Source organism: Pteropus alecto, unplaced genomic scaffold, assembly GCF_000325575.1.
Source record: "Pteropus alecto unplaced genomic scaffold, ASM32557v1 scaffold103, whole genome shotgun sequence".
Lineage (NCBI taxonomy): Eukaryota > Metazoa > Chordata > Mammalia > Chiroptera > Pteropodidae > Pteropus > Pteropus alecto.
In genome coordinates this window covers 732,396-760,395 of record NW_006436288.1, presented here as the reverse complement: position 1 = coordinate 760,395, position 28,000 = coordinate 732,396, and the positions used below count along the sequence as shown (strand labels likewise).

Sequence of the window (28,000 nt, the reverse complement as noted above, 5' to 3'; positions counted from 1 at the left end):
GGAAAAGAAAACAATTTTCAGAGGAGGTAGGAAATTCTTTAGCATTCCCTTGATTTTCTATTAAACTAAATACTCCATTTAGAAAATAATTGTAGATATAAATGCTGGAAGTTTGTGATGTGTGATAAAAGCTAATGTGACGTATATGCTTCAGAAATATTTGGAAAGGAAGGACAGTGGAACTTAGATTTGTTTCAGTGTCTGGGTGAGAGGTGGGACAAACTGCAATTTACAGCAAAATGCACTAAAAATTGTAGTGATATATGGCAAGGTAATATGAAATATCTCGTTCCTCTTAAAATTAATGTGGAAAAACATGTACATAAGTATATGCTACTTACTGTTTGCATTGTATAAATAATAATAAAAAAAAAACTCATACCCTAGGATAGTACCTGGTTGAATTGGCTTTTGATAAGTGTTTGCTGAATAAGTTGAATTAATTCTCACAACTGTTACTTTTGATCATGGTTCCATTTTATCTGTAGCTTAGAGCATTGGTTTTTTTTTTTAGTTTTGAGTTGAAACCTGAAGGGGGTTGGTTGCCTTACAGCCTTGGGCACCTGACTTATTTGAGCAGTATGCTCGCTCTGGAACCTGGACCCTGACCTCACCTCCAGCTTGCTTGACCCTGTGGCAGACCTGACCTCATCTTTTCTGAAATGGCAGGTGGTTGTTTACTCTCAACAACTTCTCTTCCTGAGCAGCTGAGCTGTCACCAGTCTGGCCTATTTTCTACTGGGTTTCTTTTGTTATTTTTGTTTGTTGTTCGATGGGGGGAGAAGCACATTTCTCAGGAAGATAGTTCTTGAATGTTTTGTAAACTGCACATGGTATATAAAGTGTGGTATTATTTCCTCTCGTTCTAACTTTTGCTAAAAATCTTGTGTTCCTTGAAAATGAGCTGGTAAGAATGTAATTTTGATGATACAAACCAACTGAAAACTAAAACTTTTTTTTTGAGACGTTCAGGAAATTAGAACATGTAGTATAGATTAGATGGTATTTAAGAATTATAAACATAAAGTTTAACTATATATTAATAGTATTGTGGTTATGTTAAAAAATTCTCATGTGTTAAAGATACATATGGAAGTATTTATAGACAAAATGAGATCATGCCTAGTATTTGTTTTCGAAAACTTCAAGATATACACAAACTCACACAAATGGGAAATAAAACAATATTGACAAATTTTTTACTATTGTTGAAGCTGGGTGATGGGTACATTGGGGTTTGTTACTGTTTTCTGTACTTTCTGTATTTTTGGTAATATTCATAATTAGTTAAATTATATATTACCAATTAGAACTGTAGGGGAAGAAATTTAATACAGTACAATTATGTGGTTGGACATTTTGAGCAAATTAGCTAATCAAAAATCTCCACTTAGCATTTTTTTGGTAAGTTCTGCTTTTAGTAATAAATTTTTAAGAAGGGAGAATTTTGTAGAAATATGGTCACAAGAAGTGTTTAAAACTCTTAACTTTGAGAACTTGTAATAATAATATACCTGTAGTTTATAAATTGTTTTTCATATTTTGTGTTTTATCCTCAGAACAAGACATGAGTTATCCATTTTACAGATGAGGAAACTGAGATCTTAGAGACATTAAATAATTCATCCAAATCCCAAAGCAAATAAGAAGTGGTGCTAGAACTGGAGTGAGATCTTCTGATTCATTTTCAGGTGCCCATTTTCTTATATACACATATTTATAAGTGCTCTTTTGTGGTGTTATAAACCAGTGGTTTTCAAACATTTTGGAGTCAGACACCTTTGTACTCTTAAAAATTATTGAGGACCCCAAAAATGTTTTGTTTATGTGGACTATATCAATATTTAACACATTAGAAATTAAAACTGAGAAATGTTTAAAATGTTTATTCATTTAAAAATCACTCACTAAAGGTTAACATAAATAACATACTTTTATGAAAAAGGTATTCTAAAACAATACAGTGAGAAGTGTGACATTGTTTTACATTTTGCCATTCTCTTTATTGCTTAATAGAAGACAGCTGGATTTTCACAACTGCTTTTATAATCAGTCCGTTGTGATATTTTGTTTGTTTGAAGTATGTGAAGAAAACCCAGTCATATACAGATATATAGTTGAATAAGGGTAGAGTATTTTAATGTCTTTATGAAATTGTGAGTATTCTTTGTTACATCAAAACTCAAGAAGTGGTAAATTCTTAAAGATTAGTTGCAGTGTTAACTCTGAAACCATATCAGTTAATTTTTTCTTTGTTGTCACATTAAAAATCTATTGGTCCATCTTGTACTTTGAATGGATCTTTGATGGGTATGTGATTTTATAACATCATACTTGGGTCATTTGAAAAATAATGGTATATATTGAGTTATACAGATCTTTCAAATGTCGACACATTTGCTTACATAATATTTAACAAATCACGTTCATTAATTTCATCAAAAAAGTTTTTAAGGACTGGGAAGCGTTCAAGATTTTGATGTTGAGTTCAAGTTTTCCAAAATACTAATTTTTCTCAAAAGTTCAAATTTTATCATTGGCAACAGATTTTGTCAGTTTTTTCCTTGAAGTGTCAGGCTCACTTTAATCCTTTTAGAGAAAATGTCTGCCAAATACCTAAGTCTGAATAAACTATAAATTGTCTGCCAGTCATTCTTTTAAGCAAAAATGGTATTCTTTGAAAAAAGTTGCAGTTAGTTCATAGCTCAAACAATTGCATAAATGCTTTTCCTCAAGATAGCCATTGTATTAGAAGTGCTTTTTGTGTACTTCCCATTTCATCACACAGAATGTTAAAAAGACCAAGTTCTCAAAAAGTGAGATTTAATGAAATGAATAATTTTAATTTTATCAAAAACATTAAGTGAAACTGGCTTTTTAAAAGTGATGGTTAGACAATGAGAAATATAACTACTACTAGTACAATTTTGTACTCCTTCCTTAATTCATGCTAAAAGTGCCAGCATTTTGCCTACCATTGCTTTTGTACCACCAGAGCAGATACCAACATGTTTGTTTCAGGATAAATCATGAGATTGAAAAAGTTATTTATTACTTTGAGTAATTCAGCAGCACTTGTATTTGTTGCCAAGCATTCACATAAAAGAAGACCTTCTTTGATAGTTAGTTGGCGTGGATACTGGAATAATAAAAACAAAACAGTATGTCCACCCACATCTATGGATTTGTCCACTTACAAAACATAGCTACAGTTCTAAAGTGGGGATATCATAGTTCATGTTTGCGGTAAAATCTTTAATTTGATGAGATTCCGCATCATGGCATTGCCATGATTTTTTTTACTGATTTCATCCAGTAGACATTCAGCTTTGTCAACTATACAAAGCTTTATTAGTTCTCAGCTATTTTGTGTACTGCTCCAGTCCATGAAATCTGATAATTTACTCTGTATGATGCTTCAGTGGCTTTTTCATTTCTATTTTAAAGACGATCTTTTGCTTTTAAAGAGCTCATCATATCAGTGTTTAAAACATTCAGTTTCTTAAAACAGTGAATTCATTGGACGATAATGAGATTATGGAGATAATAGCAGATATAATGAAAGATTGCTATCCCTAGGAAATAGAAATACTGAGAACACACTTGAGTTAATTTCTGTAAAAAAACATATTTACATCTTAAAATTTTGCTACCTTAGAAATTTCTTGAAAACACAAAATGCAGCATGTTTTATTAGGTGCCAGAGTGATACATTACCATCACATAACATGTATCCTTTGGATTCACTGTTGTATGTTCATGAGAGAATGAAAGTGAACAAGGCAGAGATCATCTTTGTAGTACCAAAAGTAGTTTTTACATGTGGAGCCCCTGAAAAGGTCTCAGTCACCTCCCACCAGAGGTCTCTGGATCACACTTTGAAAATTATGATATAAATTAGTGTGATGTCTTAATATTTTTAGAGCAGTCTAATACAAACATCTATTTCAATAAAGTAATATTTCCATCTTAGTTGATTAATTCATGAGGAAGAAGGGAATATACTAGTGGGATGAGCTGTGTGACCCAGATACTACAATGCGTGGAAGGTCATATAACATCAGAGGGTGATAGGATAAAGGGTAGACAGAAGGGAGGACTCAGTAGTAGCACTTTACAATTTAACAAAAAGAATGAGCATTTGCCCTCTCTTTTTTTAACTAAAAAAGACTGAGCCCACAAAAATGTACATATATAGAATGTTCATATTTATATGTGTGCTCAAAATCAGGAGTACTCAGTCATTTTTTTTTCCTTGAATGACAACGGGAGAGATGCTAACTTATTTGAGAGGAGAACGGCTGCTCGCGGCAGTTTTTTGTTCCTTCCAACTAGGGAGGCTGTTGACTTCTTTTTCTGAGGAAGCTGAGGGATGACAGATGACACATGAGGTTAGAAGGAAGAAATTGTGAAAGAGTAAACATTAGTGATCATGGGAATAGATACAGGCAGAACTGGGCTGTGGACAGAGCAGAGGTAACCATTGGAGGGCCAAGAGGAGGACTGGGGTGAACTGGGGTAATCTGGGTCTCCCATGCACTGGATCTGGGAAGAGTGGGACCCGGGGAAGTACAGAGGTGGCTGTATAGGAGTCATGGAGCTGAACATATATTTGAAAGATTTCCATAAAAATACGGTTAAAATAACTGTACCAGATAGTCTGACTTTTTAATGTTTTACCATCATTCAGTTCAGTTATTATAACCAATAAGAGAAAACAGCAATGCCACGAGTTTGGTGTAGTGCTGGTAAATCTCTAAACTTTGGTTACACACATCAGTATATGACAATACTGATGGCCAGGTTTGGGAGTAGAAATTCAAGAATGAAATTTTAACACTTTATTTTTTACTAACAGACAGTTATGATTAAAGGAGACAGTTTAGTTCAAATAGATATCATTTATCAGTTTGTTATTTATATGGTACTTAATTCCAGAAAGGATTTGCGTTGGCAAAATAAAGGATCAAAGTCAATTATCAAGAACAAACATGGTTCTAACTCATGTTTTTCCCCTACTGTTTTCTTTACCGATGACATTTATGTTAATAGGGTCATATAGTTGAGATATTATAACTATAAAGTAATTAAACTAGTCTCTATTAACAATGCAGGAGAAATATAACCCTGTCACTTTAGTTGCATGCAGTATAAACAATATGTCTGTAATGGGAGTGAGATTGGGCAGGAAAATCATAGCATGCCACAGAAATTTTTTTTTTAAATTCAGGACTGCTTTCAGCTGTAGTTAACAGAAAGCCACTATCAGAAGCTTAAACCATAAGTTATTTATCTGGTTCAGAGAAATTTAGAGGTAGGTGGTCTCAGAGATGGTTCAGCTACTCAGCGGTGTCCTCAGGTTCTTACCAATCTTTGACTCTGCCATCTTTTGCATGTTCACACTGCCACCAGGTCATAAAATGGCTGCCTCAGCTTTAGGTATCACATCCCCTTTCAAGGCAAGAAGGAGGAAGGGAATAGTACAAGCAGTCCCTCCTTTGCTTGCCTAACTGAGAATAAAATCTTTCTCAAAAGCTTCCATTCGATTTTCTCTTCAGTGTCATTTGCTCGAACTGTTTTACAAAACTACCCCCACTCATGGGAGAGATTAGAGAAGTGAGTGTATTGCTGAGGGTTAGTATAACACGCATTATGTGTCATTTCCTGGGCTTAGGCACATTGCTTGCTGCCCAGGAAAAGCTGGGATTCTATTAGCAAGCTATAGGGGGAGAAATGTCAGTTGGGTAGCTGGCCGACTGTGTGTCTGTCACAAATAAGCAGAAAGGGAAGCACAAAGAGTATTAAGTAACTTTATAAAACATCTTTTCTTTAGTCCGAAGACTGTTAGGTGTTCCCCTCAAACAAGGCCATATCCATTTTCTTTCTTATTTTGGTGGAACACTATATAGACCGATAGCCCAATTAGTTGTAGGGCTAACTTACAGACAGTTAGGTCTCAGTTTTCTCAACTGTGAAATAGAATATTGTATTAGATCGTCTCTGAGATAATTTCCAGTTCTAAAACTTTTTTTCCTGTCTTTTGACCACTTCGTATTTTATTATTATTTTTTAATTAAAATATTGGACAGGATGAGAGGCTATGAAAATGTATGGTGTTGTTTAGTCATCTCGATAGCTGTGTGGTATCTCTAATAAAGATCTCGATGATATAGAAGATGAAAGCTAGATTTAGGTTTTTGCTTTTTGGCAGTTACTCATTTTACTTCTGCCTCAAATTTCCATTGAAAATGGAAAACTAATTGCATTTTTATTTTGATAGGGAAAAATACACACACATGTGTATGTAGTCTATAATCAAAATACTCTCAGTACAGTGTTCTGAGAAAATGCTTCCTTTCCCAACAGAGGAGGCATTTTAAACACTAGTTAAAAACCTGGTAGAGCACCCCCTTTTACTTGTGGACATTTGTTCTTATTAATAGTATTCACATTGCACATTTGCTTTAGATAAAATGAAAGGACAACTAAAGGAAAGTGATTCCTTGTATGCACTGTAGTAACTATACTTGAATGAGGCAGAACCTTTGATGTTTCAAGTGCCTTAAAATGGGATTTTGCTTGTGTTTCAGAGAGAGTGATGATCTGGTTCCTTATATAGAATCTTGTCAAGAGTATATGAATTTGGATATACAGTGGGCTGAAAATTATATTCCCAACTTTAACAAATTACAAAGCAATTGCACTGCTTTATAAAAGAGACTGCTAAAATGTTAACCTAAAAAGTATTAATCTTCTGTTCAACAAAAGTCTTACAGAGGGATCCCACTGCATTTTATTTATGGTTTATCAGTATTGAGATATCCTGGAGATAAACATTAACTATGGCATTTAAGATGACAAAAGGCATCTGCAATTCGGGATGCATTTTTAATAATAAAATGTGTGTATGTATACGTACTTAATAGCTACTTTAAACAGCGTAGGGGCAGTGTCTAATTTCATTGCCACAGAATATCCAAATATCCATTTCTTTCTTATTTTGGTGGAACACTATACAGAACTTCAACTGAAACCTTTTTAAGTATGTAATTAAAGCAGTTGTTTTCATTTTTCATTATGTGAATGACTAAGAGCCTTGTTAATGTAAATATTCAGGAAGCTTGATTTTATAGCTTCTTCATTTTATAACCAACAATAAAAATCATGTACAGTTGAAAACCCCTTCTTCTTTCATCTACAGTCCCATTTGAAAGACAAACTTAAGCGATTTTTCTGGCAAATGAATGACCTCTGTGGCAAGATTTTCGACGCTACCATTGGCTATCTCATAGAATGTAGTTAATGTGACATTAGTTTAAAGAGATAGAGTATTTAATGGGGAATTTCCATGTACTAAGTATTAGGCAGTATGGTATCCACTTGCCAGGAAAAAGTAGTTTTATATAAGGTTTTAAGAAAAGTTACTGTGAAATCAGTGGAGATTTTTTTAGAGAAATGACCTTAATTCATTCATTAAAATAAGCACCTTGGCTTCTGTGTTTGGTAGGCTTTTTTCTGGATCAGTGGTCATCAGTATGCCATTGTAATCAACATGAACAAGTATTTACTGAGTGATTTACAGATATTTGAGGGGATGCAAAGGAGTAAAATACATTGCCTTGGTCATCAAGATTATACTTGTTGTCAGCATCTCTTTAATGATTATCTCTTCATGGTTTAAACAAGTCACAGTAAAAGACTCCTAATTCTTTGCCCTAGGGGTTCTTCAGTGGGGTTCCAGCATACCAGTCTTTCCTAGGTTAAGAGAGAAAGTTACAATTAGAAGTGGAGGTCATTGCACCTGAAGTCCTCTCCTGGCCATTTCCCCTTTCTCTCCTATGATTGTAGATCTGCCCTGCTTACTCTAAGAGCAGTTTGCTAGCTGGCTGCTTCTGTAGGATAGTTTGAGAGAGGAAAAACAGTGTCCTGGAACAGTTTTAGACGGTATCCTGGAACAGTTTTAGACGGTATCCTGGAACAGTTTTAGACGGTATCCTGGAACAGTTTTTGGCACCTTTGTAGAGTATGAAAGGTTAGGAGGGACACAGCAAGAAAAAGCTAGAGATGTATTGCCGTTCTCTTTCTCTCTCTTTTTTTTCTTTTTTCATTTTTTTGTTGTGGCAAAAACATAAAATTTACCATTTTAACCATTTTAAGTATACAGTTTAGTAGGGTTAAGTATATCCACATTGTTGTGAAACAGATCCTTAGAACTTTTTCATCTTGCAAAGCTGAAATTCTATACGCATTAAACAACAAATCCCCTTTTCTCTCTCCCCCCCCAGCCCCTGGTAACCACAATCTACATCGTTTCTATGAATTTGACTATTTTAGGTACCTTATATAAGTGGAATCATACAGTGTTGTCTTTTTGTTATTTATTAGCATAATGTCCTCAAGGTTCATCCATGTTGTGGCATGTGATAGGAATGTCTTCCTTTTTAAGTCGAATAATATTGTATTATCATTTTATGTATAATCATATTTTGTTTATTCATCTGTTGGTAAGCATTTGAATTGCTTTTGGTTATTGTGAATAATGCTGCTATGAACATGGGTGTGCAAATATCTCTTGGAGACCCTGATTTCAATTCTATTGGATATAAACCCAGAAGTAGAATAGCTGGATCATATGGAAATGATTTTTAATTATTTGAGGAACTGCCGTAATGTTTTGCACCATCTTACAATCTTACCAATGATGCCAAAGGTTCTGTAATCTCACATTTGTGCCAACACTTGTTATTTTCTAGACTGTTGTATGTGCATTTTTAATAACAACCATTCTGACAGACGTGAGGTGCTATTTCATTGTGGTTTTGATTTGCATTTCTCTGATGATTGGTGCTGATGAGCATCTCTTATACTTGTTGGCCATTTGTATATCATCTTTGGAGAAATGTCTACTTAAGCCCTTTGCCCATTTTTTAATCGGGTTATTTGATTTTTTTGTTGTTGAGTTGTAAAATGCCATTTTCTTTTTAAAATATGAATAACAACTTAGAACTGCTTACAGATCATATGTGATATACTTGCAGGGATAAAAAATGGAGTGAGTGGAATACACTAACTGCAGAGTAGCCTCTCTTATCTTTAGCCATTCCTGGTGCAGCTTGCTTGGTTGAGGGCTTTGTACTCCAAAGAGGATTTGAAGCCTCAGATTTGTTCTTTTCCTCTCTCTCTTCTTCCTCATTACCTATAAAACTAGGGGGATGGACAAGACGATACTGAGGTGTCTTCCAGCTCTAAAATTCTAAGTTTTGAGAGTATTGCCTTTTCCCAACTGACCTCTAGCATCTAAAATTTCCTTGGAACCTTGGGTAATATCTGACTCCTAGACTGAGAAATCTTTGTTGATGACCAGTAAGAAGCACTTCAAAGCTCTGTTGGATCTTTGGTTTTCTAATTATTAATCTTACTCATTTTTCTCTTTATATAGTATGGTATCACCTTAAAATCCTGGGCCTAAAGGTTAATTCTTTAACTGCTGCTATACACAAGTCCTTCACTGGGTATGTGGTAGAGCTTGTACTTTGCCCCAGAGATATAGAGCAGTTTTTTTTTTTAAACCTACTCACAGTCATGAGGAAATAGAAGCCAAAGTTCATTGGACAGTATAGTTGTTGTTTTAAATGCATGGAACAAACAGAACAACTAGTTCAAATTCACTGAATTTTTATTTCTGTAAAACCATCTATATTTTTGTGCTAAATGCCAGCTTTAAAGAAATATTACCCAACCGATTTGTTTATTCCCTGTCCGTGGCTTTCATACAGATACGTATTAAGGTAGTAATTAAAAGAAAGAAGTAATGTGATTGTGATGGCGAAGGTCGAAGGGTACTGTGGGTTCTGCTATGATATGCTTAGAATTACTTTAGGTCTCAAGTATTTGATATTTTTAATTATTTTTATATTATAGATACTAACTAATCTTTAGGGAGCTGGTCTTAGTTATATGGAGTTTTATGTTATTGCCATATGGTGCTATGACTTAAAATGTTATAATGCTAACAGTACTCTATGAGGTAATGAGACAAACAAGTAAAATCTAGTAAACCAAATAGGAATGGGTGCGAGTATGCATGGTAACTGAGAAAATGAGTTATTGAAAGTGCTTGGAACAGAACTCAGGATGTTCAGTCTAGCATTGTCTTTGTGCTTGGCTATCTGTGGCATCTACATTCCTTTTTGGTCTGTTGCCAGGTCTTGATGGAACATTACCAAATACTAAATATTTTGCTAAAATACTGAATATAGCTGGGTGTGTGAACAGGAGAGGTAATGCAGATACTAAGGCAACTTCAGAGAGCTACATTGTGGGCAGCTGCTATAATGTTCAGAGCTACTCTAGGTAATTCTTAGATTATATAGTCAACTCAGGGATTGAAATGCATTTTGTAACATCATAACAATTTCTTTGCAAAAAGTTATCTAGGCCCTGAGGGGGCTCCTTATCACCATTCCTATGATCATAGGTTGGTAATTTAATTGTAAAAAAAGCACAAGCACCAGAACACAGGTAAAGTGAAAAGATAAAACTAACATGTAGTTGGTAACTACAAGCCAAAATTCATTAATATCATTCTCAAAAGAGTGTAAAGATTCCCCTCCAAATGATAGCAGTTCAGACATTTACAATATGTAAGACAATCAGATTTTTTTCATTATTCATTTATTGATGTCGCATGGGAAATATAACTTATTTCTATACTATAATTTCATTTGTGGTTTCTAAAAGTATATAATATCACTATTTCAGCATCAATAATATCATTTGTAATGGAAGTTCTTTTTCCTAATGGATGCTTCAGAATCTACATATTAAACATTAGAATGGTACATATGGCTCTAGGACCATGGTTTGGTCACCGTTTCTCTGATCTGCTTGATATTTGTGGGGAAAGATTTGCTAGGAAATGTGACCGAAGTGATCCTACAATTCTGGCTAGATGGGAGCTTTTAGAATATCATTAGACTTCATTTATCCGCATACCTGCTTATCTTTTACTAGACTAATTTAAGATTTGGCCATAATTTGTGTAATAAGTAAATAAGCTTTTCTAATTAAATAGGGCCTATATGTGTAAAAATATTTTGATGGTATTCAAAAATCAATATAATTCACCACAATAACTATAAAAAAGTAGCAAAACTGTATGACTACCTCAGTGGGTTCAGGCAAAGCATTAGTTAAAATCTAATATCTGTTTGGATACATAAAAAAAAAGCTCCTAACAAACAAATATAGGGATTTCCCAAATACAATACCAGGATCTGGTGGGGATGCAGAGCAAATGGAACTTTTATATGTTGCTGGTGGGAGTGCAAAATGGTACAACTGCTTAGGAAAACAGGCAGTTTCTTATAAAGATGGCATATTCTTACCTCATGACTCATCAGTCCTGTTCATAGGTATTTACTTAAGAAAAATGGAAACTTATGTTCACACAGAAACCTAACCTCAATGTTTATGCAGCTTTATGCATAATCACCAAAAAAAAAAACCTAGAAAGAACCTAAATGTCCTACAACTGGTAAATGAATGTACAGACTGTGGTATAGCCCCACAAACTATTGATGCATATAACAACATGGCTTAATCTTAAATTATGTTGAGTAAAAGAAGCCATTCTCAAAAGGTTATGCACTCTGATTCAATTTAAGTCATATTCAAGAAAGGCAAAACTATAAGTACGGGGAACAGGTCAATGGTTGCCAGGGTTTGAGAGTAGGGAGATGGTTTGATTACAGAGTGGCATAAGGAAATTTTGGGGGGTGATGGAACTGTTTGTATCTTGGTTGTGATGAAAGTTATGTTATATATTTGGTCAAAACTCAGAACTGCACACCAAAAAACCTGAATTTTACTTTATGTAAATTAAAATTAATATTTTTAAAAAGTAATACTCTTAGATACCAAGTCAATGTACAAAATCTGTATTTCTGTATAACAGTAATACCTATAAAATGAAATTTTAAGATGACATTTATAATAGCATCAAAAAATATCAAGTATGTAGGACTAAATCTAATGAAAGATGTCCAAGACTATTGTAGAAGCTGATTCTAAAATTTATATGGAAATACAAATGGCAAGAATAATCAAGGTAATAACACTGAAGAAAAATAAAATTGTGGTTTACGCTATTGGGTGTGCAGTATGGAATAAACAGATCAGCGGAATATAATAGACCAGAAACAGACTTAGATAGACATAAATACATAAATGCAATAAATATATCTAAGTATGTATATATGTATATACATCTATATACACACACAATTTGTGATTAAGATGGCATTATACTGCAATGCGGAAAGAAAAATCTTTTTAATAAATGATCCTAGATCAATTGCCTATCCATATCGGAAAAAAAACCGATTTGACCCCTGCCTCACATCATACACACAAATCAATTGTAGATCTAAATGTAGAAGGTTAGAAAAAGCTTCTAGAGGTGCTCAACACATTAGTCATCGGAGAATGCTGAATAAAACCACAGTGAATTACCGCCATATGGACCAGATAGCTAAAAATTTAAAGAAATATAATAACAAAAACTCAAAAATATCAAGTGTCAGCAAGGAAGTAGTGCAACTAGAGCTCTCAAACATTGATGGTGGAATTTTAAATTGGTACGGCTGCTTCAGAAAATTGGTAGTATTATGTTGAAACTCTCAATACTCATTATGCCTCTGACTCAGCAAATCCACTCTTAGGTGTATGCCAACAGAAATGTGTATTATGTTCACCAAAAGATATGTACAAGGATATTCATAGCACAATTCATAATAACTCCAAACTAGAAACAGCCTACAGGGTCCTTTAGTGGAAGATTGGATAAATACATTGTCATATTTTTAATGAAATATATAGCAACAAACAGAAAAACTTGCTAGTTACAACAACATAGGCTTATATATAATGTTGAGCAAAAGAGTTTAGACAAAAAGAATTCAAAAACAGGCAAAACTAATCTGTGGTTTAAGAAGTCAGGATAGTGATTACCTTTAGAGAGGGAGATTAGATGATGGGATAGTTATGAGGCTGACTTATGGAGTCTTCTGTTTCTTGATCAGGATGGTAGTTACAGGCTGTATATTCATGACTTGTATGCTTTTTGGTATATATGTTATATTTTAATTTTAAAAAGTTTATTAAAAGCAATACTTGGGGTTTACCATAGCAGTGATTGGCATCTGAGATTGTATTAATTTCTTTTTCATTATTAAAGTTCATATTATCGGTATTGTAAAAGAGGAAATTATTTGTATTTACAAATACAAATAATTAGCTCCATAAATAAATATAGAAAACAGGCTTAAATTCTATCCTAACTAAATCAGGACATTCCTAGGCTTCCTGAGTTTTTTATTGCTTTTGTTACTAGGAATGAACGCATTCCTCCTGTATCCCTGTTTGTTTGTTTTTTTTTAATTCACAAAGGAGAACATAGTTTTAGAAACCATTCTATATCAGTACATATAAGCAGACATCTTTCTTTTCAGACAGCCATATGGAATATTACTACATTGCTGTAATAATACATTCAGTCCATTTGTCATTCATTGACATTGTGCTTGCTTCTGCTTCTGACTTTTTACAATTATAAACATGTTTCAGTGAATAATAATTCACATATAATATACTTGGGCAAATATTTATATCATACAAATTCTTAGAAGTAGAATTTTTAGATCTTCATAGCATTTTTTCTCTCTACTACAGGATCCAGTTTGAGGATCAAATACTGCATTTACTTGGCATATGTCTTTTTAGTTTCCTTTATTTTGGTATGGTTCCTTGGCTTTTTTTTTTTTTTTTTTTTTTTTGGCTTTTTTAAATAACAGAAAACTTATTTAAAAAATAACAGTTTTTTTGGGATATAAGTCACATACCATAAAATTTACCCTCTAAAACAAATTGAGATATAATACACAGTTATTTTAAAGTATACTAATCAGTGGTTTTTAGTATATCCACAGAACTGTGCAACTGTCACCACAACTCCAGAACATTGTCCAACTCCAGAACATTTTTATCATCCCCGAAGCAAACCCTGTATTCATTAGCAGTTGCTCTTTATCACCTCCCTTCCCCCACAGCCTCTGGTGACTACTATTCTACTTTCTGTCTCTATAGATTTGCCTATTCTGGGTATTTCATATAAATGAATTCATATAATATGTGACCTTTTATGTCTGGCTTCTTAGCATAATGTTTTCAAAGTTTATGAATATTGTAGCAGGTATTAGTATTCATTCCTTTTTATGACTGAATAATGTTCTATTGTATGGATATATACCATATTTTACATAGCCCTTCAAAAGTTGATGGACCTTTTGGCCATTAGAAATAATGTTGCAATGAACATTCTTGCGAAAGTCTTCATGTGTTCATGTTTTCAGTACTCATGTATCTAAATTTTGATCAAGTCTTCTTATTTCCCTATGGCACTCTGCAGAACTTTCTTGGCCATTGTTTCCTCTAGGGTTTGTAGTGGATCATGAGTAGTCAGAGAAGCAATTGTTAAGAAGACTTGGACCAAGCAGTTACCACTCTGAAGTGATTTGTAGACTGAAAGGCTTGAAGACCTTGAGACACCTAACCTCTCCTGTCTACAACTATTATAGATTTCCCAGCCCCCGAGAGCTCCTGCCTTTTGCATACCTTACTGGGCCTTCCAATAAAATTGACTAATTTTAATAAGGATTCCTCTTGTTTTCCTACTTACACTTGTTGGGGATGCTGTCAGGCTGAAATAATGTCAGTGTAGTGTTACAGATAACTGTCAGAGTTATGAAGCTGGTACCTCCCTTTTATTCTTCTCTTAATGTTTGTATTTGTGTTGAGGAGGGGACTAAATGTGCCTAGAGTCTGAAGGAAGGTGATCTTATCCCTCCCCGTTTCCCTCTGCTAAATCAATGCCACAGTGAGAATCAGCAGCCTATTTGTCTCCTGAAGGTGAATCTGTGCTGTTTCCTGGCAGGAAGCAGCCAGCCTTCAGGGACTGCCTATAAAGAAGTTGCCTCCAGAATCTGTAGAAGAGTTTGCTGGCTTGTTATGTCCCCACATCCTCCAAACTTCCCTTGGCCAGAGGCTATTTGTGAGTACAAAGAGATTGTGTAGCATCCTAAGGACTTAAGGTAGGAGAGCCTCTGGAGTAAATTTATGTTGGAGAGGCTTATCACTTCCTTGTTGACTTCCAGACATCACCACTAGAAATTCTTTTCCTTCTCTCACTCTTGGGGCACTCATGTCGCACTGAGCCTTGCAGATAGATACATGTGTACAAATTTTATTTCTATGATATTGTCTTAAATTGTGTCCTCCAATGGTGCCTGAGCAGAAAGGCTTGCACAACAAAATAGATGTTCAAAAATTATTGTATAGGTGAATGAGCCACAAGTTAGACCTACTATTTAAGGGAGGCTGCCAAATGAGCATTTTCTAGTCTGGTATTTTCTTTTGTTGTGTGTTAATAAGGGCATATTATGAATAAAAACTCCTGACTCTGGTTGAATGCCACCTTTTTTTTTTTTTTGGTAAGTAATTGTGGGTACAACCTTGAGAAGGGTAAGGATGTCCTTTATTTAATGTAATATAAATTGTTTGGCTGGAAACCCAAATCTTGGTTTCCGTCAGCAGCTTATTAAATGAAGTTTTACAGGACTGGATTAGAGAGAGGAATTACAAAAGATTGTCTGCTCTGTAATGTGATTTGCCCTTAGTAATAGGAAATTCCTGGATGGAGATATTTAACTTACATTCATATATGAGTGAACACTGAGCTTTATCTTGTCTTCTGCCAGCCTGTAAAGATCTTTTCTTAATATGTCTACATCTTAAAAAACAGTGAAGAAAGATTGGAAACTAGCTTGCTTCAACCATAAACTGCTTTCTAGATACAGAATGGGGTTCTGTGCCCCAGCATAACCTTGTGGTCTTTTGTTGGGTGCCATAAGTGAATTATTGTGTTCCTTTATTATTGGAATTAAACTGATACTGAGAACTTGATCTATTACCTGATAATATAGTCATATATTCAGACTTTCAGCAGCTGTTATAAAACACATACCTTAAAATATAGGTCAGATGAATTTCAATATTGTGTGTATCACCAAATTTCTCCTTTCTTCCCTCTTAAACTTTGCCTTCCAAGAGGCTTGTCCTTTGTGACCCTTTTTTGGGAGGAGGTAAAGAATCCACTTCTACTCGTTTGTGTAAAAAAATACTGATGCCTCGGTCCCACTCCCCAGAGGTTCTGATTGATTGGTCTGCGGCACATCAGAATATTTAAGAATTCCCCAGGTGATCTTAATGGGCAGCCAAGATTCAGTACTACTACATTAGCCAAAATACTCCTCCATTAATCCTGTATTGAGTTTTCTTTGTAGTGAATGTTACAGTTTACAAAGTACTATTCTTCTACACACTTACTGTATTCTCATAGTGACCCAGTGAAGCAGACAAGCTTCTCCTTCCAGGGTTCTTTACTCTTCAGGAGTGTTCTATGAGGGCTTATTATCTCAACATTTTGTCTTTTACTTCATACATGGTTATTTATCTGTACTTGCATGGCAGGCCAGTATTTCAATGAGGCCACCTCTCTTCACAGCCTCATCCTATCCTTAAAAGGTTACATTCTTTCTCATCTTTTGAAATACAGTGCTTTCTGTGCCTTTTAGGAGTCTATTAAAATTTGCAGACTATTTGGTAAACTACAGGATTGTGGAAAGCACTGTTCTCTACAAGCTCTAGTTCCTGTTCCATCACTGATAAATTGTGTGATTTGGGGCAAATGCTTAACATTTTGTAAAAGGGATATTATTAGCCTACCAGAAGGCATGCACTAGACTAAATGGAAGTCTTGCTTCAGTGATGAGATTCGAATTGTTCCCTGGCTAATTTCCTGTTCCTCTCATTATGGGCAGTTACCATTGCCATTTTCCGTACTAACACAGCTTTTGCACCATTTTGTCTTCCAGGTAAGAGACTGAAAATCAGTAGGTCTTCATGACAGATCAAATGTGAACATTGAGAAAACCAAATCTGTCTTTAGGACAGTGTTTTTCAAACTTGCCTCATCCTAAAAACCTCCTGGGATATTTGTTAAAAATGCAAATTCACAGTCTACACTCCAGATCCCAAGTATCAATCTCCAGGTGTGGAGCCTGGATGATCATTTTCATATTAAATTTTTTAAAAATGAAATTTATTGGGGTGACATTGGTTAATAACATATGTTTCAAGTGAACAATTCTATAATACATCATTCTGTATGTTGCACTGTTTGCTCAGCACCCAAAGTCTCCTTCTGTCATTGTATAGTTAGTTGACCCTCATTACTCTTTTCATCCTTCCCCTACTCCCTTCCCCTCTGATAACCACCATACTGTTATCTGTGACTGGGTCTGTTTGTTTTGTTTTGTTTCTTGATTTCTTTTATATCCTGCATATGAATGAATATCCTTTTCTATCAGACTTATTTCACTGAGCATTATATTCTTAAGATCCATCCAAGTTGTCACAAGTGGCATTATTTCATTCTTATGGCTGAATAGTATTCCATTTTATCATATTATCAAATTCCTGATTTCTGTGATTAGACAAAAGTGGGAAGTTGCTCCATAAGAAATTGAATATAGTAGATTTTCGTAAATGAACACATCTACTCCACTAACCCATTTAATTTTTTTTCCTGGAGTTTTACAGATCACAACTACAGAATTCAGAAGAACAAACACTGTTTGCAAGGGGAAAAACTGAACATTAACTACACTGTACTTAGCCTTTTAGTCTCTGATACTTAGTGCTCTGTGATGCTTAAATATGTTGATAGCAAATATTGACAGGTTTCTTTTGAACCCAGTTGAGAATCTGTGCAGTGAGGTAAAACAGATAAAGAGCTCTGTGAACATTATTTTGAGGATCTTTGCTGTGGGCTGCGTGTTAGATAAGATGGTGAAATTAGATATTTTGTTATTTAAGTCATTAAGTTTCTTAATAGACAATGCTGCAGCTTGTTATATACTAAATTTCACCTGTGGCAAGCTTACTGTATTTGTAATGATTTTGCTTTTAATTTTAATTTGGAATGTGTGGTCTTTGATACTGAAGGTTACGTTTGGAAAAGGAACATTGCCTTGTACTAAACCATATATACTTATATGTCTTTGTATGGAATGTATATAATGCCTCATGCCTTGGAGCATGACTGTCATAGGGATATGTAATGATACTTTTACATATCCCTATGTAAAAGTACTTTTTTCACACTACTAAGTCATTGTTGGATGAATCTCATGATTCTGTATTAAAACTTAATTTGCTTAATGATTCATAGAAAATCATTTTTACTTAGCTCATACAAAGAATAGGCCTCAAGACTTCGACTTCTAAATTTGCTTTCTTCCTCTGAACAGCATGAGCATGACTTGTGTTATGACTGATTAAAACTATATGTGTATTTTTGTATTTTGTTGTAAAAGTTACGTATATAATAGAAAACTTGGAAATGATTGAAAAATAGGTAAGGAAAGTCGCCCAGACTTTCAAAATTGAGTCCAACTTTGTTTATGTTCTGCTTTCCCTTTAATATGCCTAAATCTCTTCTGGTTTATAAACAGGGACGTGACTAGTAAAACTTGAACCTGTACATATTGCTCATCTTGCTTGATACTGGATCATCTGAAACAGGGATGGAATAGGATACTGAGATATTTTCAGATGTTTTTATGGTAGAATAATAATGTAGTCAAAATAGGCATTTTCATGAGCACTTTCAGTCAGGAAGTCAGTTATTTAATAAGGGTATATTTTGTGCCAGGCACACTGCCTTGGGTTTTGACCATTACCAGTCTCTTGGATCTTTCCTTTCCTGTCTGGTTTTATAGTCACCATTCTAAGCAGAGCCCATCTGTAGACAGCTAAAACCTGTATGGTTTTAAAGCTCACAATGTCTAAGGCAGCTTTAGACTTTCAGGAAACCTCACCAGCTGGCCCTTTCTGCTTTACCAGCATATTCTGTTACTTGCTGATATAGTCTGTGCTCTGGCTAGGAAGATCTGTACAACCTATCCCTTTACCTTAACTCATGTGTTTTCCTCATCTGGAATTTTCTTCTCACTTCTCTCTGACAGGTCATGTCCCTGTTTTCCTTCAAAACATCTGCTAGCACATTACCTGTTAGTATTTGTCCAAATGTCGTTTTTCAACTATTCAGTTAATTAATATCAAGGATCTCCCATCTATTATGTTTTTCCCACAGTGCCCTGTATTGGTTTAATTAACCTAAGTTAATTTAACTTAACACAGACATTGGTCATTTTCAAGGTGGGGGATTGAGGCTTTGATTGGAAAATGATGACTGTTGCATGTGGCATGCCAGAATTTATAGAAGATGCAAAGTGTAATACCATCCAAAATAACAGAATAACCTCTTGAAAAAGAAAAAAAAAAAAACCAATCCAAACAAATAGCAAATAGAAACACCATCCTCTCAAACTCATTGTAGAGCAAGTGTTTTGTGGAGAAATCTTTTTTTTTTAACTCAATATTAATTTTATTCTGTGGGTTATAATCCATTACTATTTATTTTGCTATTCAAATTGGTAAATCCTTTTTTTAAAGTTGAGTTACTGGGAGCTGAGATAAGTGGCCTGTAATTAGTTTCCACTCAGCCTTTTCTTATTTCTCTTTGAAGATCCTCTGTATGGGGTTTGTGCTCTAATGAGAGGAGACTTAATGGCTCACCCAAGGGTGGTGGTAGAGGAAGAAAAGAACAGGGCAGGGAAGCTGCTAGCACAAGTGTCAGTCAGAACCTGCCAGTCACACGTGCAAAGGTTACTTTCTGTTTTAAGAGTCTGAGCACTAGATTGTAAAATAATTCAGATCTTGTTTTCTAATCTAGTGTGAAAACATTGAGAATTAGTGTCTTCCTCTGAGGTTTAGATAGGGTTTTGACCTTTAGTATGTAGGTCATCAGGGCATTTGAGGACTATTGAAAATGTAAGATACTGAATTAATCATCTCTACTCTATAACCATGTATATGAAATACCAAACTGGAAAAATTTTACCTCTCCAAAATAATTTTTTTTTTTTACAGTAACAAATAGATTTTTAAAGTTGATAATGGCACCTGAATCCATGGATAACTGTCTCAAAGCAGTTTAGAGCAGTTATGATTATTCATTATAATAGCAACATTTTAAGGACCTAGGCAGTTTACCCCCAAAACAGAAAGTGGATTAATTGATAAGGGCTTAACCTTAGGAAGAGGCTTCTTTATAATCATGAAGAGAGAAATGAAGATGAATATAAAGAGAAAAGGGAAGGGAAGATAGGGAAACAGCAGAGCCACTAAGAACAAACAAGGGCACAGAAACTGCAGTTAGATGATGTGATGGAGCCAAATTAGAAGGAGAAGGTAGAAGATGAAAAGAACAAAGTGGAAAAAGTAACTAAGGGGTGAGGACAAGAGAGCATTCTGACTCCCATCTTGGGCTGCTCTGAGTTTCCTTACTCTTCTGTGGTGCTATGATACTTGGGCACAGGTCTTGGCCCTGTCACCCACTTTGCCCTGTGCAGCTTTCTGATACCATTAACCCACTGGGGCCCCAGAACGGGAAGTGTGGGGACAGATGCAGTGACTTAAATTAGCACTGCCTAGAAGCCTAGAGTGAACAGTGGTGCTGCTAGTGCCCCCCGGGCTTCCTCGCTTTCTTTATTCCTTACCTGGTAGAGTAACGAGTTCCAGAGGGGCCTTTTTCGTACTACCGGGCATCCTCGCAGAAAAGTGCAAGTCATTGTCTCAGAGCAAACCTTGGAAATCCCCCACTGCAAAAGAAATGATCTGGAACAGTTGCCAGGCTGTTTGTGGAGCCATTGCCCAAGTCACCCATTTTAATTTGTGTACTGTAGGATATTAGCTCCTTAATGTTACTGTTTAATGATCAGAGCAGTTGTGGGACTCTGACCCTGTTAAAGCACCCATACTAAGACCTGAGTTGCACTGACAGCGATATCATTTTCTTAGTGAAATAATCCTTAGATGTTAAGTGATTACAGGATTCCTTCTGCAAGTGAGGAAAAAACAGGCTTGGGGATGTCAAGGGACTCTTGCTGTGACATTTATTTTAGCATCTTCATCATAGAGAGCTGAAATTAGGACTCTTCTGAGTCCTGGTCCATATTTTTTGTTTGTCGTTTTTTGTTTTAACAATACAACATAAAACCTCACTGTAAATTCCTAGGATTAGTTTTGGCATCAAGGGGCAAGAAACTGAGCAGGCCTAGGATGGAGGTGATTGGTACAAAGAGACAGAGAAAAAGAAACCTGTGGTTCAGTTTTTAGTAGTTTTTACTGTACTGGAGCTGAGCAAGGGGCCTGCAGCTACCCTTGGTCCTGGCTAGTGTCCCATTTTTGAGGCCCCAGAGTTATTTTTAGCCTGAGGGCCTTGGAAGCAGGTGTGGTCCAGGCTTGAAGGCCATGCCTGGAATGTGTTCAAGTCTTGTTGTGCATGTCTATTTAGGAGCTGAGAATAGTGAGGAGGCCACTGTATATGTTTTGTTAAAAGAATTTGTGCTTTTCTAGTGAGAAGAATGAACGTCATATTGTGCTTCATTTGCAGTACTTTAGGTGGATTTATTTTGGAAACTTTTATAAATCGAAATATATTTTAAGGAGTGGTAGGGACTATATTAGTTTTCAAAAGAAAACTAGCTATAAATTTTGTATACAGAAGAAACTTTTTACATTAAGAATCATACCTTCACTGACCTGTTTTAAAAGCCCAGGTGTATAGTCACAAGTATGTGATTTAAAATTTAATTTTTCTCGATTTTTCTCCCCTCTCAAACGTTATTATTGAAAGTAATTCTTTGTAAGTCATTTTGTGAAGCAGAAAATCAGCTTTTACCTTGAGAGTTAACATAAATTTTTCTATATTGTGTTTGTTCATTTTACCTTGCCTGAAACCACACTTTTCTTAACATTACTGATGAGGAGCACAAGCAGGACTGCTGCAGACACTAGTAGCTGTCTCTAAGTGTGTGTCGTACCCTTTTTCTAATATTTTTTTTCACTTTCCAAGATAATGGAAAAGAATATTATAATAAATATGACCTTTAATTACCCAAGCCAAACTATTTTGACATTTTGAATATATCTGTTTTATGTGTTTGCACGTATGTGGGTGTTTGAGGTTGTAGTTTACTTACTGTTCTGTAACTTGATTTTATTCTCTTAATACATCATGACCACCTTACATTGTCAAAATTATACTTTTACACCATCCTTTTAAAATGTTGCATGATACTGTGTTGCAGGATTTTTCATAATTTATACATTTCTCAGCCAGTCTCTTTCTGTTGCACATGTAGGCATTTTCAAATATTTTTCATGTATGTTTTAACTGAAAGATTAAACACTGTCTTGTAAATCACTTTCAAAATATCCTTTTAAGTCTTTTTGAAATTATTTTCAGGAGAATATAGTTTGACATTCTAGTTTTACTTATTTTTGCATTAAGAGATTTAAAGTAGATAAAATTCTGGAATGTTACTGTTATAAACTTGGGCACAAGTGGACATAGTGGGAGGTTTGGTGTTGATGATTTTTAATTGTTTTCCTTGCTTGTTCCTAGAGCCTTCTGATCTTTGGAAAAATTAAATTGTAACCCCTCTCCCATTAAACTATGTTCCATGTTGTCCAGATGTTTACCCTGGTTGTAATGTCTTTAGTAATTTAGCTCTGTCAGGAAAGTACACCTTATTGTTCAAGCAGTAGAATTTTGTTGTTTTGGGAGTGGGGTGGGCTAAAGGTGATGCATGGATAAAGATTGTAAGCTTACATTAGTGTTACCAACCCCTTGAATACAGTAATCGAACCTAGAAAGTCCTTGTGGTATTTGATATACCTTCTGACAAGAGAGTACCTCGAAAGCATTTTTCTTTATTGGAAGGTAATGATCCTTTAAACTACTTCCTTGTTCTATAGATCTATTCAAGCATACCTTGTTTAACATGTTTTTGATATTTTACTACATTTTATGCTATAAAACCAAGATTCTCTTATTAGATGCAAAAAATTTATGGAGTTGGAAGAATTGTATTAAATTAACATTAATTACAACATTTCTTATTATATTTCTTTTCATTTCTTTGCCAAATAATGCACTAATGTAGGAACCACAGCTTCTCCTTTTATAGTTTTAAGGAAGAAATTGTATTAAACATTCTTGCATATATATTTTTCACATCGAAGTTAAAAGTTCAAGTGCCTGGAAATGCTTTGTAGATATATCCATGATTCTGAAAAAAAACTGAACACTCTCCACATCTTTTATTGGCATTTTCCTAATTCATCATCACCTTGGCCAGTATATTCATTGGCCTCAAGCCTTTGACATTGACAGAGAGCTATAATCTCCCAGATATCCACATAGCTCACTCTCTCACCTCCCTCATGATCTTTACTTAACCATTAGAGTAAAGGCTTCTCTGACTACTCTATTTAAAATTTTAACCACCCACCCCAACTCTCCTTCCTTCCCTGCTTTATTTTTTCTCTTACCACCATCTGTTATACAACATGTTTCTTTTGTTGTTGCTCTTTATTATTTGTCTTTCATCACAAAATTGGGAACTCCAGGAGCACAGGAATTTTTGCTTAGTTTATTTTTCCTGCATTACCATAGCAGTGGTTGGCACTTAGTAGGTGCCCAATAACTATTTGTTAGTTGGCTGAATGAGTTATAGTCAGCCTAACATATTCTCAAGAAAAGCAGGATGTACAAATTAGTCCCTATCTGACCTCCGTTTGATTTGTTCTGAATCTCTCATCTCTTGCCTCAAGCTCATCTTTATTGATATCCTTCCAAAATGTTGTCTCCTCAACTCTCAGATTGAACCAACCCTTGGCCACATTTTCTCTTTCCTAGTGACTCCATCCAGGGATCTTTCCATTCCTACTCCCTCAGGACTAACTCATCCCCAGCCCCTCTTCTAGGGGTAGAGTCCTTAGTTTGCAGACAGGGTGCCAGGAGGAAGCATAAATGTAGAGGAGTAAGTGAGAGTGTTGGGGGCGGGGCGAGAGGGGCGAGAGGTGTGTCTAGCATAGATACACGGTTTGGTAGAAGGAAAGAGGACGGTAAGGAGGGAAGCCTTGAGGAGGATTGTTCAGGTGGATTAAGGACGAGGAAGCTGGTGAAACAGGTGAGCATAAACAGGAGGCAGTGCTAAGAAGGAAAGATGGTGGCTGCAGTTGAGCCAGTCCCAAGAGTACAGTGCTCTTCCTTAGCAGAAACTTGGTGAAGGTTTCTCACAGATCTGGACTCTGCCTTGGCTAGCCTGTGTTTGAAGCAAAGGCATTCAATTTAGTCTTTGAAGGATGGCTGCTCTTCCTGCCTTTTCCTGTGGATCCTTGAGATGTGTGTAAACAATCTGAGCTTCTGATAGGAGTGGGTTCTCTCAGCAGTTCTGTAAGTTGGTGAGAGGTGGCTGGATTTTACGGTGCTACCCAGTGTTATCTCCATGGCAGTTGTGCTTCACGCAGTCTGTCTCATTGTTACCACCACTTGTCAGAGTATGTGTCCTCTATTTTGGGGTAAGGAAATATTAAAGACTTTAATAAGCAGCTGAAAAAAATGTGAAGCTCATATAGCCCTCTTGGCTTTGGTGAGGGTGGTTTTTGGTTGGTTTTTGTGTTTATATTGAATATATTTTACCAAATATCATACTTCAATTTCTGTCAGGGTTAACCAACGGCATAAGAGGCAAAGTTGCTTTAATCAATGTAAAAGGAAGACAGTCAACATGTAAGATGTTCTTGCTTGCTTCCAGACATGATAGCCTTCTTTTCTCTCTTTTGATTTGTTCAGTTTTTCTTTTATTGAAAGTCTATGTTTAAGGCTCTGCTGGAAGGCTGTTTGGTGTATCTTGTTGCCTATTTCTTCAGTTTTATTGAAGGAAAAAAAAATTTAAGACTAGCCTGTAGTTTAATAAAATTAAACTTCTCACCTGATTATATCCTTTCCATAAATTCTCTGAGAATTTGAACTTGAGCTCAAGCCCAACCAAATAAGTCTCAGTTGCTCTCCACATTGAACAGGGCTTTTAAGCACCTCATAGCTATAGGATTCTTTTCCTCCTCCTGAGAATTTCTTTGTAATGTTTAAAATGAAAATGTGCTTCTCTGAGAAGTAGCCTCTGCCTCCTCATGGAACCCACTTTTCAGACCAGCAGGCGTGTTCATGGAGCTTTATCCCTGACTCTGCCTGCTATAGGTCTTGATGTGGGCTTTGGGATTAGGTATATTTGGGCAGCAGTGCTTGGTGACAGAGGAACAGAAAACAACCCATGGGTAGAGGGGAAATAGTGTGTGAGAAGGGTTCTCACCTTTTTTTTTTTTTTGTTAGAATATACACAGTGTCAATATGACTTAACTAGAAGCCAGGATTGTGTCTGATAAGTTGAAAAGACTAATGCTTCATTTGAGAAGAGGAGAGAGATGCTTAATGGAATCTTTTAAAAATGACCTTAATCTTTTTAAAGCTTTCTGGTTGGGCATTAGCTTCAAAAGCTTCAAATACTGAAGAAATTCAAAACAAAACATTTTCTCTCTTAGCTAATTACCCTAATGGCAGATACTAGTTTTTATACAGTAAGACTTTATATTGTTTTTTCAATCAAAATAGACTCCACTTGTTCACCTTACCATTAAAATAATTTTAGACTTATGGTTCTCTAATAAAACTAATTCAGTAGTATACTTTATTCCATTGATATTCTTTCAAAGTGAATTTCAGTAAATAAAACTCCACTGATTTCTATTATAAAGTCATAGATACATTTCCATAGGTAACTGAATGGAATGTAAAACAAAGTAAATTACAGAAAAACTTTAAAAATTATATATTAAAGGGGGGAGGTTCTTACGCAGCTCATGTTAATATTAAATGTTATAAAATTTAAAACATAAATTGTTTGCCGAAATGTAAAATATACCAAATCGACATTCCTTTAGGGAATTTTCCTATTTTGTTCTCTGATTGTATAGTCATTTTGTTATACTAAAATGTTGCTTCAGCCTATCTCTAACCGTTCATAAATAAAGTCCTTTAAAACCTTTATTTCTGAAAGAAGATACTTTGCAAATATTTATTTAATGGCCCTGGTTAAAGGTTACTAGTCTTCAGTATGATAAATAATAGTTTATTTATGTTCTTTTATTTATTTATTTATTCATTCATTCATTCATTTATTTATTTATTTAAGAGAAATATAAAAGCTTTATTGTATATATAGAAAAGAGTTATTTAGTCTTTTGAAGGGTCTGCTGCCTCCCACATTTTCTCGGCGGTAGACTAAGACAGCCCACAGTCTCAGAAGAGTCTCTCTGCTGCCCCAGCCTCCGGCCCCAACTCTTGGGCATCAGGTAGGCCAGGGCCGCCCCTCACCGTGTTTCCTAGTCAGCCAAGAGGGCAGCACAGCTGGAAGGTTTTGAGCACCTTCCTCAGGGCCAGCAGGAGCAGGATGAGCAGCAGAGTGACACAGCTGAAGGCCAGTAGAGCCACCAGCAAGTCCTTCAGCCTCTAGCAGGCAGCTTTAAACCACAACCCCAGTGGCTTCTTCACCTTCAGTAGCCCTGAGACCACCATATAGATGTCCCTTTCCCTCTGGGAACTCATGTTAGCACCTTCTCTTTGTATGGAAACAGCTACAGTTGCAGCAGGGTGTCCTTTAAAAGACAATTTCACACACCTAATAATGTGCAGTTAGATTTTAAATTTCTCTTAAGTCAGAGTAGTTGTAGAGGATGCTCTCTCATTAGGATGCCATAAAACAATATGCTGACCCTTCAAACACACTATTATGAAATATTCTTCAGCTTTTAGGCCTTCAGTTAAACAGCTAGGGGAAAGGGGGAAGTTGTCTTTTAAGGTTAAGTATTTCTATAGATTTTATTTAGATTTCCAGTAGTGCATGCACAAAAGACCCATATATATATAGAGATTGTATCACATTCAAATTGGAGTATTTTAAGTGAAAGAAAAGGCTAGATGTACAATAGTGTATATATAGTATAAACAGTTGAAAAAAGGAAAAGAATATACATTTGTGTTTTATTTTGTATTAACTTAAAAAAATATTGTTGGAAGAAATCAGAAGAAACTGATTTCCAGTCGGAGGGCTGGGGAAGGACCTGGGCAAGTGAAGGGCAAGGGTGAGAGAAGGATTTTCAGTGTATTATTTTTTTCACTTAAATATATTTATTAGAATTTTGATATGGTAATTTTTAACAGCTTTATTGGAGTATAACAGGTATATAATAAACTATAGGTACTCATAGTATGTATTTTTATATATTTTTTGAGTCATGTGAATATATTACCTATTAAAAATGGAAAAGAAATTAATTAAAACTTTAAAAATTGACCAAGTAAATAGATAAATAGCAAAACAGGCCTGCCCTGGGTTTTATTATATGTACTTGGGCCTTTATAGTTCAGTCTAAGTTTTTTGGGTTTTTTTTTTTTTTTTTTTCGACTTCTTGCAAACATTTGGGGTAAGGTCTAGCTTAGTGGTTTTGCCAACAATAAAATATCCTCTTGCCATCTTTTAAATCTTACCTCATGCAAAAGATTTTGAAAACAAAACTGTCACAGACATGCCCCCGATCTTGGAAACATGAACAGTGAATGCAGATAAATTTCTAAATTAAAAGTTATAGCCCAGGATGAAGGCTTAACCAAAATTCTCTAGCTGTAAATAAACAAGGATTTAAGGCTGTTGTTACCCGCCCTCCATACCCCCTTGGCATAATTGATCTAGGACAACAAAACAGACATTGAGCATAAAGATGTAATAGGAGGGCTCCAACTGGCTGTGGTACAAGGTAAAAGGGTGTAACTTTATCCTCATTTCACTTTCACCCCTTTGCTTCAGTTACATCCTCATATTAGGGTCACTTTGACCAGACCTTTGCTTGGTCA

The 28,000-nt window shown here is 35.4% G+C and overlaps 1 protein-coding gene across 1 annotated transcript in view; it reads left to right on the top strand.

The window, feature by feature from the left end:
* Positions 1-1,533: 1,533 nt before the first annotated feature.
* Positions 1,534-28,000, top strand: part of DUSP16 (dual specificity phosphatase 16) — a 66,749-nt gene continuing 40,282 nt past the window's right edge. The window contains exon 1 of the mRNA XM_025047397.1: positions 1,534-1,691. The gene's annotated coding sequence lies outside the window, so the exon portion shown is untranslated. The remainder of the gene's footprint in view (positions 1,692-28,000) is intronic.